At 36.0% G+C, this 15,805-nt stretch overlaps 1 non-coding gene across 1 annotated transcript; it reads left to right on the plus strand.

Annotated features, from left to right (window-relative positions):
• The first annotated feature begins 13,899 nt into the window (after positions 1-13,899).
• Positions 13,900-14,008, plus strand: LOC127743446 (small nucleolar RNA R71). Its single transcript, XR_008004838.1, has one exon. It is a non-coding gene; the product is annotated as a small nucleolar RNA R71 (small nucleolar RNA).
• The last annotated feature ends 1,797 nt before the right edge of the window (positions 14,009-15,805 follow it).

Raw genomic sequence — 15,805 nt, forward strand, 5'->3', positions numbered from 1 at the left:
AAGTTTGGTGTGGTAAAAGCATTGCTTTTTATTTTTCCATAACCATTTATGGCATCCAAGGCTGGAGAAACCTCTAGAAAGAGGAAAGGGAAGGCAAAAGCTTTCACCTCCGAGTCATGGGAGATGGAGAGATTCACCTCAAGGGATGCACTTTCCTCCACAAAACTATTGGGAGCAACTAAACACCTCCCTAGGAGAATTGAGTTCCAACATGGGACAACTAAGGGTGGAGCATCAAGAACACTCCATCATCCTCCATGAAATTAGAGAAGATCAAAGAATCATGAGAGAGGAGCAACAAAGACAAGGAAGATATATTGAGGAGCTCAAGCACTCCATAGGATCTTCAAGAGGAAGAAAGAGCCACCATCACTAAGGTGGACCCGTTCTTTAATTTCCTTGTTCTTTATTTTCCTGTTTTTCGAAAATTAATGCTTATGTTTGTCCATGTTTGTGTCTTGTGATCATTAGTGTCTTAGTGTCTATGCCTTAAAGTTATGAATGTCCTATGAATCTATCACCTTCCTTGAATAAAAACGTGCTTAATTAAAAAGGAAAGAATTGCTCTTAATTGAAAAAGAAAGAATTGCATGAATTTTGAATTTTATAACAGTTTAATTATTTTGATGTGGTGGCAATACTTTTGTTTTCTGAATGTATGCTTAAACAGTGCATATGTCTTTTGAATTTGTGGTTCATTGAATGTTGGCTCTTGAAGAATGATGAAAAAAGGAGACATGTTACTGAGGATCTGAAAAATCATAAAAATGATTCTTGAAGCAAGAAAAAGCAATGAAAAAAAGAAAAATCAAAAAAAAAGAGAGAAAGAAAAAGAAAAAAGAGAAAAAGCGAAGAAAGAAAGAAATAAAGTTGTGTTCCAAGGCAAAAAGAGTGTGCTTAAGAACCCTGGACACCTCTAATTGGGGACTTTAGCAAAGCTGAGTCACAATCTGAAAAGGTTCACCCAATTATGTGTCTGTGGCATGTATGTATCCGGTGGTAATACTGGAAGACAGAGTGCTTTGGGCCACGGCCAAGACTCAATAAGTAGCTATGTTCAAGAATCATCATAATTTACTAGGAGAATCAATAACACTATCTGGATTCTAAGTTCCTAAAGAAGCAAATCATTATGAATTTCAAAGGATATAGTGAGATGCCAAAACTATTCAGAGGCAAAAAGCTAAAAGCCCCGCTCATCTAATTAATACTGATCTTCATAGATGTTTTTGGAATTCAATGCATATTCTCTTCTTTTTATCTTATTTGATTTTCAGTTACTTGAGGACAAGCAACAATTTAAGTTTGGTGTTGTGATGAGCGGATAATTTGTACGCTTTTTGGCATTGTTTTTAGTATGTTTTTAGTATGATCTAGTTAGTTTTTAGTATATTTTTATTAGTTTTTAGTTTAAATGTATGATCTAGTTAGTTTTAGTATATTTTTATTAGTTTTTAGTTAAAATTCACTTTTCTGGACTTTACTATGAGTTTGTGTGTTTTTCTGTGATTTTAGGTATTTTCTGGCTGAAATTGAGGGACCTGAGCAAAAATCTGATTCAGAGACTAAAAAGGACTGCAGATGCTGTTGGATTCTGACCTCCCTGCACTCAAAGCGGATTTTCTGGAGCTACAGAAGCCCAATTGGCGCGCTCTCAACGGCGTTGGAAAGTAGACATCCTGGGCTTTCCAGCAATATATGATAGTCCATACTTTGCCCAAGATTTGTTGGCCCAAACCGGCGTTCAAAGTCACCCTCAGAAATTCCAGCGTTAAACGCCGGAACTGGCACCAAAATGGGAGTTAAACGCCCAAACTGGCATAAAAGCTGGCGTTTAACTCCAAAAGGAGTCTCTACACGAAAATGATTCAATGCTCAGCCCAAGCACACACCAAGTGGGCCCGAAGTGGATTTTTATGTCATTTACTCATCTCTGTACACCCTAGGCTACTAGTTTTCTATATATAGGACCTTTTACTATTGTATTTTCATCTTTTGATCACTTTAGATCTCTAGATAATCTCTGGACATCTAGTTCTTAGATCATTGGGAGGCTGGCCATTCGGCCATGCCTAGACCTTGTTCTTATGTATTTTCAACGGTGGAGTTTCTACACACCATAGATTAAGGTGTGGAGCGCTGCTGTACCTCGAGTATAAATGCAATTACTATTGTTCTTCCATTCAATTCCGCTTGTTCTTGTTCCAAGATATCACTTGTTCTTCAACTTGATGAAGGTGATGAGTGAAACCCTTGCTTAAGCTTGCCATGGAAAGGAGTAAGAAGGATTGGATGAAGACAGTAGGAAAGCAGAGAGACGGAAGGGAAGGCATCTTCATACGCTTATCTGAAATTCCTACCAATGAATTACATAAGTATCTCTATCTTTATCTTTATGTTTTATGCGTTTATCACCATACCCATTTGAGTTTGCCTGACTAAGATTTACAAGGTGACCATAGCTTGCTTCATACCAACAATCTCTGTGGGATCGACCCTTACTCGCGTAAGGTTTATTACTTGGACGACCCAGTACACTTGCTGGTTAGTTGTGCGAAATTGTGTTTATGCCATGGTATTGAACACCAAGTTTTTGGATTCATTACCGGGGATTATTTGATTTGTGAAAAGTATTGATCACAATTTCGTGCACCAATCATCAACCTAAAAAAGACATAGACTAACACTAGAAAATAAGAATGAGAAAGTAATTAATATAGATAAATAAGATTGGGTTACCTCCCAATAAGCGCTTCTTTAATGTCAATAGCTTGACAATGAGCTCTTATAGAACTTCACGGACACTCAGAGCATGATTGTGGCCTCCCAACACCAAACTTAAAGTTTTAATGTGGGGGCTCTGTTTGACTCTATGTGGTGAGAATTGGATGAAGCTTTTCATGCTTCTTCTCCATGTTTACAAAAGAAGATCCTTGAGCCTTAAACACAAGGTAGTCTTCAGTCAGTTGAAGGACTAACTCTCCTCTGTCCACATCAATCACAACCCTTGTTGTGGCTAGGAAGGGTCTTCCAAGGATGATGGATTCATCCTCATCCTTTCTAGTGTCTAGGATTATGAAGTCAGCAGGGACGTAAAGGCCTTCAACCTTCACTAAGACTTCCTCTACAAGTCCATAAGCCTGTTTCATTGATTTGTCTGCCATCTCTAGTGAGATTCTAACAGCTTGTACCTCAAAGATCCCTAATTTCTCCATTATAGAGAGTGGCATGAGGTTGATACCTGAACCCAGGTCACTCAGAGCCTTTTGAAAGGTCATGGTGCCGATGATACAAGGTATTAAGAACTTTTCGGGATCTGGTTTCTTTGGAGGTAATGTCTGTTGAATCCAGGTATTCAGTTCATTTATGAGCAATGGAGGTTCATCTCCCAAGTCTCATTACCAAATAACTTGGCATTCAGCTTCATGATTGCTCCAAGATATTGAGCAACTTACTCTTCAATAATATCTTCGTCCTTTTCAGAGGAAGGATACTCATCAGAGCTCATGAATGACAATAGTAAGTTCAGTGGAATCTCTATGGTCTCTGTATGAGCCTCAGATTCCTTTGGTTCCTCAATAAGGAACTCCTTATTGGTCAGTGGACATCCCTTAAGGTCTTCCTCACTGGGAATCACTGCCTTGTTACTCTCTCCATGTTTGCCATTTTGGTTATAGTTATAGCTTTGCACTCTCTTTTGAGATTCTCTTCTATATTGCTTGTGAAAGTACTAGGAGGAGTTTCAGTAACTCTTTTACACAGCTGACCCACTTGTGCCTCCAAATTTCTGATGGAGGACCTTGTTTCATTCATAAAACTAAAAGTGTTCTTAGATAGATCAGAGACTATGTTTGCTAAGCCATAGTGGCTCTACTAAGAATACTCTGTCTGTTGCTGAGAAGATGATGGAAAACGCTTGCTATTGCCAAACCTATTTCTCCCACCATTATTGTTGTTGAAGCCTTGTTGAGGCTTCTGTTGATCCTTCCATAAGAAATTTGGATGATTCCTCCATGAAGGATTATAGGTGTTTCCATAGGATTCTCCCATGTAATTCACCTATTCCATTGTAGGATTCTCAGGGACATAAGCTTCTCATTCAGAGGAGGCTTCTTTAGTACTACCGGAAGCAGCTTGCAATCCAGTCAGATTCTGAGAAATAATATTGACTTGCTGAGCCAATATTTTGTTCTGAGCCAATATGGCATTCAAAGTATCAATTTCAAGAACTCCTTTCTTCTGAGTCATCCCATTATTCACAGGATTTCTCTCAAAAGTGTACATGAACTGGTTATTTGCAACCATCTCAATGAGTTCCTGGGCTTCTGTAGGTGTTTTTAGATAAAGAGATCCACCAGCAGAATGGTCCAATGACATTTTGGACAACTCAGACAGACGATCATAGAATATACAAATAATGCTCCATTCTGCAAGCATGTCAGAAGGAGACCTTTTGGTTAATTGCTTGTATCTTTCCCAAGCTTCATAAAGGGATTCACCTTCCTTTTGTTTGAAGATTTGGACTTTCACTCTAAGCTTGCTCATCTTTTGAGGTGGAAAGAATTTGGTCAAGAAAGCACTGACCAACTTGTCCCAAGAGTTCATGCTTTCTCTAGGTTGTGAGTCCAACCATATCCTAATCGTGTCTCTTACATCAAAGGGGAAAAGCATAAGTCTATAGACCCCGGGATCAACCCCATTGGTCTTAACAGTATCACAAATCTGCAAGAATTCAGCTAAGAACTGATAAGGATCTTCTGATGGAAGTCCATGAAACTTGCAATTTTGCTGTATTAGAGAAACTAATTAAGGCTTAAGCTTAAAGTTATTTGCTCCAATGGCAGGAATTTGGTGCAGTATAGTCACCAAGCATCTTCCTTGCATCTCTGGCATTGTTGTTAGGTTCGGCTGCCATGTCTACTTCTTTTTCGAAATTTTCAAAGTCCTTTCAGGCTTAGGATCAGCTTCAACAAGAATGTTTTTATCCCTATTTATGTTCATATGAAAAAGAAGAGAACAAAGGGAGTAGTGGAATCCTCTATGCCACAATATAGAAATTCCTTGATGTGTCATAAGAAAAGAAGAATAGAGGAATGAGGTAGAAAGAGAATAAGAAGAATTCGAACACAGAGGGAGAGAGAGGGTTCGAATTATAAGTAGAAGAGAAGTGTTAGCAAATAAATAGAAAGAGATGAGAGAGAGAGAGAGAATTTGAAAATTAAAATTAAAATAATTAGTTAATTAAAAAGATTTTTGAAAAAGTGGTTAGTGATTTTCGAAAATTGGAAGTCGAAAAGTGGTTAGGTGGTTTTGAAAAAGATAAGAAATAGTAATTAGTTGGAAAATATTTGAAAATAATTTTGAAAAGATAAGAAGTCAGAAAAAGATTTTGAAATTAAAATTTTAAAAAGATATGTTTGAAAAAGATTTGATTGAAAAAGATATGATTTGAAAAGATATGATTGAAAAAGAAATTAAAAAGATTTGATTTTTAAAATTGATGACTTGACTAACAAACTTGAAATTTTTTTGAATCAAAACATTAATTGTTAGCAAGGATTTTTGAAAATATAATGTAAAATTAAGAAAAAGATTTTTGAAAAATTAGTTTTAAATTTTTTTGAAAACATTAAAAGATGAAAAAGGTGAACGTTTAAAATATGTTTGATACAAAAAGTTATGAATTAAAATATGAAAATTTGAAAGATTTTGAATTGGAAGAAATTACTTCCCTTGTGTCATCCTGGCGTTAAATGCCCAGAATGCTATCCGTTTTGGCGTTTAACGCCCACTTGGCTGCCTCTATGAGCTTTAACGCCCAGCCAGATACCCTGGCTGGCGTTAAATGCCAGGAATCCTTCTTTACTAGGCATTTTTCTAAACACCCAGAATGCTTCCCATTCTGGCGTTTAACGCCCAGAATGATATCTTTACTGGCGTTAAACGCCCAGAATGATAGCCATTCTGGTGTTTAACGCCCAAAGTGCCTCTTTACTGGCGTTTTATTGCCATTGAGCTCTTTTTCTCTATGATTCTTCTACTTTATGTTCTGAATCTTCATTTCTCTGTATTATTTACTTGAAAAGATATATATTTTGACTTTTTTGAATTTTTAATGAGGAGAGAGAAAAACACAAAATGACTCAAAACATAAGAATTTAAGATCAAACCAATAATGCATGCAAGAACACTTTGAATATCAAGATGAACACCAAGAAGACTTTGAAGATCATGATGAACATCAAGAACATATTTTTGAAAATTTTTGAGAAAAGAAAGACATGCAAGACACCAAACTTAGAAATTTTGAATGTTTAGATACTATGAAGTCGAAAATGCATATGAAAAACAACATAAAACACAAAACAAGAAAATCATGAGATTGAACAAAGGAAATCATCAAGAACAACTTGAAGATCACAGAAGAACACAATGCATATATTTTCTAAAACTTAAGAAAATTAAAAACATGCAATTGACACCAAAATTAAAATTTGACACTAGACTCAAACAAGAAACACAAATTTTTTTTTGTTTTTTATCATTTTATTAAATTTTTTTTGTATTTTTTGAAAATAAAAATAAAAAGCTTAAACATAAAATAAAATTAACCAATCCAAGCAACAAGATGAACCATTAGTTCTCCAAACTCGAACAATCCCCGGCAACGTCGCCAAAAACTTGGTGCACCAAATTGCAATCACACTTTTGCAACTCCGCACAACTAACCAGCAAGTGCACTGGGTCGTCCAAGTAATAAAACCTTACGCGAGTAAGGGTCGATCCCAGAGAGATTGTCCGCTTGAAGCAAGCTATGGTCATCTTGTAAATCTCAGTCAAGCGGATTCAAATGGTTATGAGGTATTGATAATTAAAAGGTAAATAAAACAGAAAATAACAGAGATACTTATGTAATTCATTGGTGGGAATTTCAGATAAGCGTTTGGGGATGCTTTGTTGCTTCTGAACCTCTGCTTTCCTATTGTCTTCATCCAATCATGCGTCCTCCCTTCTATGGTAAGCTATATGATCCTCTCATTGAAAATGGTCTGGCTACAGTTTCTGTACGGCTAATCAACTGTCGGATTTCTCGTATCGGATGAAAAATACCAAGCACAGCTACTGCATGGCTAATCATCTGTTAGTTCCTACTTGTGTCAGAATAGGATCAATCTTTCCTTATGCACACTGTCACTGCGTCCAACAATCATGAGTTTGAAGCTCGTCACAGTCATCCCATCCCAGATCCCACTAGGAATACCACAGACAAGGTTTAGACTTTTCGGATCTCAGGAACGCTGCCAATTGTTTCTAGCCTATACCACGAAGGTTCTAACCACGCGGACTCGGTCCATGGATTAGAGACCCAAGAGATTATACTCCAACTGTCATCCAATGACTACGTTGAACATCATGTAGACCGCTTGTGGTTGTCAGGCATGCGGATCTTGGCTATGCGAGTAATGAAGATAGTGAGTGATTGTCACGGGTCACCCACTTCATTCTGACTTAACTAAATTAAGTACGAGAGTATATCTTGGAGAAGAAGTAGGTGTGAAACAATAATACTTGTATTAGTTCATGAAGAACAGCAGAGCTCCTCACCTTAATCTATGAGGTATAGAAACTTCACCGTAGAAAATACATAAGAGAAGAAGGTCTAGGCATGGTCGAATGGCCAGCCTCCCAAGTGGCATAAGGTAATTCTCAAAAGCTGCCAGCCTCTCAAAAGTGATCAAAAATAAAACTCCCCACTTTTACAATAGTAAAAAGTTCTATTTATACTAAACTAGTTACTAGGGTTTACAGAACTTAAGTAACTAAGTGCAGATAGTGTAGAAATCCACTTCCAGGCCCACTTGGTGTGTGCTTGGGCTGAGCTTTGAAGCTTTCACGTGCATAGACCATTCATGGAGTTAAACACCAGCTTGGGTGCCATTTTGGGCGTTTAACTCCAGTTCTGGTGCCAGTTCTGGCGTTTTATGCCAGAAAGGGGTCTCTAGTGGGCGTTTAGACGCCAGTTTGGGCCATCAAATCTCAAACAAAGTATGGACTATTATACATTTTTGGAAAGACCAAGATGTCTAATTTTCAAAGCAATAAAGAGCGCGGTAATTGGGCCTCTGTAGCTCCAGAAAATCCACTTTGAGTGCAGGGTGGTCAGAATCCAACGGCATCTGTAGTCCTTTCTCAGCCTCTGGATCAGATTTTTGCTCAGGTCCCTCAATTTCAGCCAGAAAATACCTGAAATCATAGAAAAACACACAAACTCATAGTAATGTTCACAAATGTTATTTTTTCATAAAAGCTAATAAAAATATTCTAAAAGGTGACTAAAACTTACTAAAAACTACCTAAAAACAATGCCAAAAAGCGTATAAATTATCCGCTCATCAAAACCCTAAGAGAGAATTTTCTATACTACCCTACTTCTACTTCTACTATGTAAAGCTATGGAAAATTATGTCTTAGTCCTAATGCCTTCATTTGTCTTCAATTCGCCTTGATATAGCACTTCCCATTCAGCACAAGCCTTCCAAAACTGGGCCAAAGGCCCCCAAATCGCACAGCACGTGTTTCATTAATGAATCCACGTGCAGGGACCTGTGCGTACGCATAGATGCGTACACATACTTCGCTAAATTTTCACTTGTGCATACGCACAGAGGGTTATGCATACGCACGCATGCTGATTTCGTTCTTGTGCGTACGCACGTAGGGTTGTGTGTACGCACGCATGGCTGTGTGCTTCCTCCTTGTTTTCTTCATGTTTTCTCCCTTTGTACATGCTTCCTTCCACTTTTGCATATCCATTCTTGCCTCTTTGACCTAAAATCACTCAACAAACATATCACGGCATCAAATGGAATAAAAGTGGAATTTAATTGCTCAATTTAGGCACAAAAACATAGGTTTTCACATTTAGGTTCAACTTAGGGATCAAACACAAAAGAATGCTATTTTGGTGCTTAAGTGTAGGTTTAGCTGATGAAATCCACTCGAATCAAGCCAAAATATCTCATCAAATATGGACTCATCAATTCCCCCACACTTAAACAATAGCATGTCCTCATGCTAAACCAACAAGGAGGCTGATCAAAGGGAAACAACTTATTGAATGCAACTATCTATATGCATGCAAGTATGTATATACTATATATAGCTATACCTATCTATAGTATCTATATGAAATTGGTGAAAACAAACAGATTTCCAGGCAAGTATATAGATACATAGGGCTAAGCAAGGAAATAACTCAATGCAAATCACAATCTAGAGAATTGATTTAACCCATTAAAATGAAGCACTAGCAAGAATACATGATAAGAAGTATGGAAACATAGAGTCGAGTGATTGAACCCTCACTAGGTGTGTATACACTCTAATCACTCGGTGTTCAGGGTCAATTCACTCAATTCTCCTTGTAATCATGCTTTCAAGGATTTGCTTTTCATCTAACAATCAAGAAATGTGTGATGCATGAGTGCAAGTATCATGAGGTCTTTAGAGAGTTGTAATAGGGTTAGGATTAAGGTAGGATAAATATGGCTAAGTGGACTAAGGAATTGGGTCTTTGATTAGCTCAAGTTTCCAACTCAACCTATATCACCCAAATCACAAACTACGCAACCTAACTTCCCATAATCACACTTTTTATACTCATTCATGCATCTTTTTCATACAAGTCCATATATGCATTTCTTATTCATTTTTTTTCTTTGTGGGCAACCTTTGTCCCCTCTTATTATTTATTTTTTCATCTTAATTAATTAATTTTTTTTCTTTTGTTTTTTTTCTAGGACAAATGCATATGGTTAAAGAAAATTGATACATGAATGTGCACCCATTTTCTAAATTTTTCTATGAAATACCCCAAGCAAACATTTTCATTCACTACCAATGTTTTCCAAAGATTTTCCCCGTACTTAAATGAAACACACACCTTAACCTAAGCTAATGAAAGAAGCAATTCAAGGTTATTCATGGTTTTTTGCTTAAGGTTATGATGTGGTGATATTAAAAACAATGGGGTAAATAAGGCTCAAAGGGGTTAACAATGGTAGATGCAAGGGTAAGGCTATATGGGTGAGTGAGTTTAATCAAAGATGGCCTCAATCATGCTCAATGCAATTCAAAACATCAATCATTGGAAATAAAGAATCAAACAAAACCAAGATTATAATCATAGAAGAGATGTAACACACAATGAACAAAATTAGTGGTTAAAATGTGTAACCACTCAATATAGCTCAAAAACTCACAAGGTAATTGTTCTTTCCTCTTCTATGTTCCATAGAATCATTCAAGTGAGCTTAAAAATAATTTTTCAAATCAATTCTTTAGAAAGCCCTCGAAACCAAATTCTTGAAAATCTTTGTTGTTTTTCACCAAAATTATTTCCTGCATGTATGTATAATGTTGTGATGGATGCAAATTTTTCTAAATTTCCTAGTTCTTTTCCTAATTTTCAACAAGCAAAAAAGTAACATGAACAATTAGGTTCAAAATTAACTAAGCATATACTATTCACATAATATAATCACAACTTCTATCTATAAGCTATATATCATGCAAAAGATGCAAAATGCAATAGATATAAACTATGAATAGTCTAAGATATATGTACTAAAACAAAATGCAATACAACAATAAAAAACACTACAAATATCTCCAAGAACATAATAAAAGGAAACAAAAATAAAGTGCAAAGTGTTCGAAAAAGAATGTTTACGCCCCAAAAAAATGGTGAATCCTCCCCCACGTTTAAGCATTGCACGGTCCTCCATGCACGAACACAATTCAGGGGGAATGTCTCTATGTTCTTCCTCCTTCAACTGGTGGATGCGGGGACTCGGTTTGTAGTAAACTTGCCAAGCTCAACGCATTCTTAGCATCTCCCTCTTTGGCGTCCTCCTCCTCTCCCGGCTCCTTGCCTTTATGTCTCATCCTCAATAAGAATGAATAAAGTATAATTAGAAATCATAAGGCAAGAAGCACAAAAAAGTAAAAGAGGGAGCAAATATATTTTATGCTTTGAGCGAAAGGAAAACAATCAAGCATTTAATTGAGGAGATTTACATAGTGGTGTGGTATGATAAAAATTAGCCATGTGTGCATTCCAATTAAGCGCTCGGTTGGAGCACACACAATGGCCGGTTAAAATGGCATTCCAATTAAGCATGAGTTCCTCAATTAAATGGCCTAAGTTGCAACTAAGAGATGAGCACCAATTAAAGACAAGCAAGCTTAGGCAATTACCATAAGAGTGAATTGAGTTTAGGAATTATTAGATATTGAAGTTGTGCAAGTGAAAGAGCAAAAATTGATATAAAATAGCACAACAAACAATAACCAATGCAATGATGAAGAGAAACTACCTATTCATCCTTAAGAATAAGGCAGCAATCACATGGAAAGGTGCTTGCTACAAAAAGTGACAAGTCTTGATAAGATTCAAGTCAAACAAATGCAAAGCATTAACAAGGAGAAAATACCTTATGATGTGATTATATTGACTTAAAAACCATGATGAACAAGCAATTCTGTTAAATTTACTAAATTCAATATGTACTTGTTAAAAAATTGCACCAAAAAGAAGTCACATGTCACTTTTCATATCAATTTAGTGCTAGCAACTCAAAGCATTAAAAAGTGCACAATTCTTGATTAAAAAGTGCACACTATTGAAATTTCATTCCAAAATAACATCATAAACATTCAAAAATGCACAATTCTTGATTAGAATGCCACAAAAGGATATAGTTTAATGCATATGGTAGCTACAACATATGAATCAAATGAAAAGTTCATTTAGGCATTATGTCAAACACATGGAGTGCAGTGCTCATATTCAACAATTTCAAGCCAAAATTCAAACATCAACAACCCATAAAAAAATTGAACACTTGCAATGCAACAAACGAACAATTAGACAAACTTAAGCTAAATAACCAAAGTTAAATAAAGAAAACAAAAATTAAGCAAGCAACTAAACATAACAAAGAAGATTAAAACAAGAAAATTGAAAAGTTGAAGGTTAGAAAAGAAAGAGAAAGGGAACAATGGCACTTGTATTAGCCACTGCGAGGCTCACAACGACGGTTCTTTGCCGAAGAAGAGAATGAAGAGAGAAGAAAAAAGAAGGAAGAAAGAAGAAAGAAAAAGAAAGAAGAAAGAGAGAGGTGAAACAGGGCAGCTTTCAAATTTTTGCACAGAACACGACTCGTGCGTACGCACAAATACGTGTGCGTACGCACACCAGCAAAGATCGAGGGCATTCATGCGCACAGGGCATGCAAACGCTACAGGTAGAGGGGGTGTCAAGGCGTGCGTGTGCGCACGGGCCTGTGCGTACGAACAGAACACTCTTTTTAAAAAAAAAAGAGCAAAATAACCATATGTGCATACGCACAGGGATGTATCCGTACGCACAAAATGAAAATGTGCTAGGGTGCACTGAAATGGAATAAAAGTAGAATTTAATTGCTCAATTTAGGCACAAAAATGCATGTTTTCACATTTATGTTCAATTTAGGGATCAAATACAAAAGTATGCTATTTTAGTGCTTAAGTGTAGGTTTAGGTGATGAAATCCACTCAAATCAAGCCAAAATATCTCATCAAATATGGACTCATCAAGAGCCACTAGGTACCAAGCAACTTGCTCTTCCCTAGTGTCTTCATCCTCATCAGAGAATGAGTGTTCATCAAAACTTATGCACTGTAGGAGTACATGTAAAGGAACCTCTATGGTCTCTATATCAGCCTTGGCTTTCTTTAATTATTGGATAGGGATTTCTTGAGTAGGTATTGAGCACTCAGAGGGTGTGCCTTTACTGGCATTCAACACGAGCTTTGATGGCTCTTTGGGCATTAAACGCCCAGTGAGGGCTTCCTCACTGCTGTTCAGTGTCAGGCTCTTAGCCATTTTGGGCGTTTAACTCCCAATGAGGGCTTCCTCACTAGCGTTCAGCTCTAGCTTTGATGCCTGGTTGGGCGTTGAACGCCCAGTGAGGTCTTCCTCTCTGACGTTCAGCGCCAGGCTCTTAGCCATTTTGGGCGTTGAACGCCCAGTGAGATCTTTCTCACTAGTGTTTAATGCCTTCCCAGTCTCTCCAGATTCGGCCTCAGCCTCAGTGGTGATGGCCTTGCACTCTTCTCTTGGGTTCACTTCAGTGTTACTAGGAAGAGTGTCAGGAGGAGTCTCAGGGATCCTCTTGCTCAGTTGACCAAGTTGTACCTCCAAATTTCTTATGGAGGACCTTGTTTCAATTATGAAACTATGAGTAGTCTTAGAGAGGCTGGAGACTAGAATGACTAAGTTAGAAAGACTCTGCTTAGGAGTCTCCATATTCCCTTGAGAAGATGGGAATGGTGGTCTGTTGTTGAACCTATTCTGGGTTCTTCCACCTTGATTATTATTGAAGCCTTGCTGAGGCTTCTGTTGATCCTTCCATGATAGATCAGGATGATTCCTCCATGAGGGATTGTAGGTGTTTCCATAGAATTCTCCCATATAATTCACCTCATCCATGGTGGGTTGATCAGGATCATAAGCTTCTACTTCAGAAGAAGCTTCTTGAGTGCTACCAGCTGCAACTTACATTCCAGTCAAATACTGAGAGATCATATTGACCTGCTGGCTCAAGATCTTGTTCTGAGCCAATATGCCATTCAGAGTGTCAACCTCAAGAACTCCTTTCTTTTGAGGGACCCCATTGTTCATAGAATTTCCCTTAGAGGTGTACATGAATTGGTTGTTTGCAACTATCTCAACGAGATCTCTTGCTTCTGTAGGCATTTTCTTCAAGTGGAGAGATCCACCTGCAGAGCTGTCCAATGATATGTTGGACATCAATGACAGACCATCATAGATAATTCCTAGGATAGACCATTTTGAGAGCATGTCAGGAGGACACCTCTTGATCAGTTGCTTGTATCTTTCCCAAGCTTCATAGAGGGATTCGCCTTCTTTTTGTCTGAAGGTTTGAACTTCCACTCTGATTTTTTGCTCATCCTTTGAAGAGGAAAGAATTTGGCCAGGAAAGCATTAAGAATAAGTCTGTAGACCTCAGGATCTACTCCATTGGTCTTAAGAGTAGCACAAAGTTGCAAGAATTTAGCTAAGAATTGATGTGGATCTTCTAGTGGTAGTCCATGGAACTTGTAATTCTATTGCAACTTAGGCTTAAGCTCAAAGTTGTTAGCTCCAATGGTAGATACAGAGATGCTTATACCATAAAAATCAGAGGTAGGCATGGTGAAGTCACTAAGAACCTTTTCTGCCTCTCCTTCATGATTAGGTTCAGCTGCCATGTTGTCAACTTCTTGTTCAAAATTTTCCGAGAGGTTTCTTCCGGAGTATTGTGCTTTAACTTGTTGTAAGCTCGTCCTTAAAGTCCTTCCAGGTTCAGGATCAGGATTTAAGAGAAGTTCTTTATCCCTGTTCTTGGTTATAAACAAGAAAAAGCAAACAAGAGAGAAGAAGAATGGGAGCTCTTTGTTCAAGAACAGAGGATTCCCTTTGAGATGTAAAGAAGAAAGGAAAGAAGAATGAAGATAGAATAAGGAGAAGAAGAATTAAAAAATTAGAAGTAGAAAAAAATAAGAATTAAAATATTTTTGTTTTTATTTTATTTATTTATTTAATTTAAAAATAAAGGTTAATTAATTAAGAAGAATTGAAAATTAATTAATGAATTTCAAAAATAGAAGAGAGAGAAATAGAAAAAAATTTTCGAAAATTAGAAGAGAGGAATTAGTTAGGAAGTTTTGAAAAAGAAGAGAGAGAAAACAAGTAACTAATTAAGAAAGATTTGAAAATAATATAAGACAGAAAATTAGAAAATATTTGATTTTAAAAATATTTGAAAAAGTCAACAGATAAGATAAGAATTGAAAGGATTTGAAAAAGATTTAATTTTAAAATTTAAAAGAATATAATATAGAAAAGATAAGATAAGTTAGGTAAGAAAGATAAGATAAGTTTTAAATTTAAAAAGATTTGAAATCAAAATAAAAAACTTAGTTTCTAATTTAAAAATATTTGAAATTTAAATTTTGAAAGAAGGATAAGATAAGAAAGAATCAAACTTTAAAAGAAAATATTTGAAAAGAAGTTGAAAAATATAAGATTTGAAATTTGATTTTTGAAAAAGATTTGATTTTAAATTTTAAAATTTGAAATTTGAAATTTGAAATTTGAAATTTTGAATTTTGAAATTGAATTTTAAATTTTAAATTTGAAATAAGATAAGATAAGATTTTTGAAAATTTGAATTTTGAATTTAAAACAAGATAAGATGAAGTTTGGAAAAAGATATGATTTTTGAAAAGAATTGTATTCTGAAGTTTGAAATTAAGATAAGATAAGATAATAATTTGAAATATTTTTGTTTATTTTCGAAAAGGAATAAAAGATACGAAAAGATATTTTATTTTTTTTAACTTTGAATTTAATGAAGAAAGAGAAAAACAACTAAATGACACCAAACTTGAAATTTTTAGATCTAAGACACCTAATATGCGAAAATTGCAAAGAAAAACACAAAGAGACACCAAACTTAAAAATTTTAAGATCAAAAGAAGAACACTTTACAGATCAAGAAGAACACCAAGAACAAAACTCAAAGAATTCAAAGAAAACAAGAAAATGCAATGGACACCAAACTTAAAAATTTTGAAAACTAAAGAGACAATTTTCGAAAACATAAAAGAAAAGATTCAAGAAGACACCAAACTTAAAGATTGACATAAGATTCAAACAAAAGACACTATTTTTGAAAATTTTTTGAAAAGAGACTCA

The sequence above is a fragment of the Arachis duranensis genome, chromosome 10, assembly GCF_000817695.3.
Source record: "Arachis duranensis cultivar V14167 chromosome 10, aradu.V14167.gnm2.J7QH, whole genome shotgun sequence".
Lineage (NCBI taxonomy): Eukaryota > Viridiplantae > Streptophyta > Magnoliopsida > Fabales > Fabaceae > Arachis > Arachis duranensis.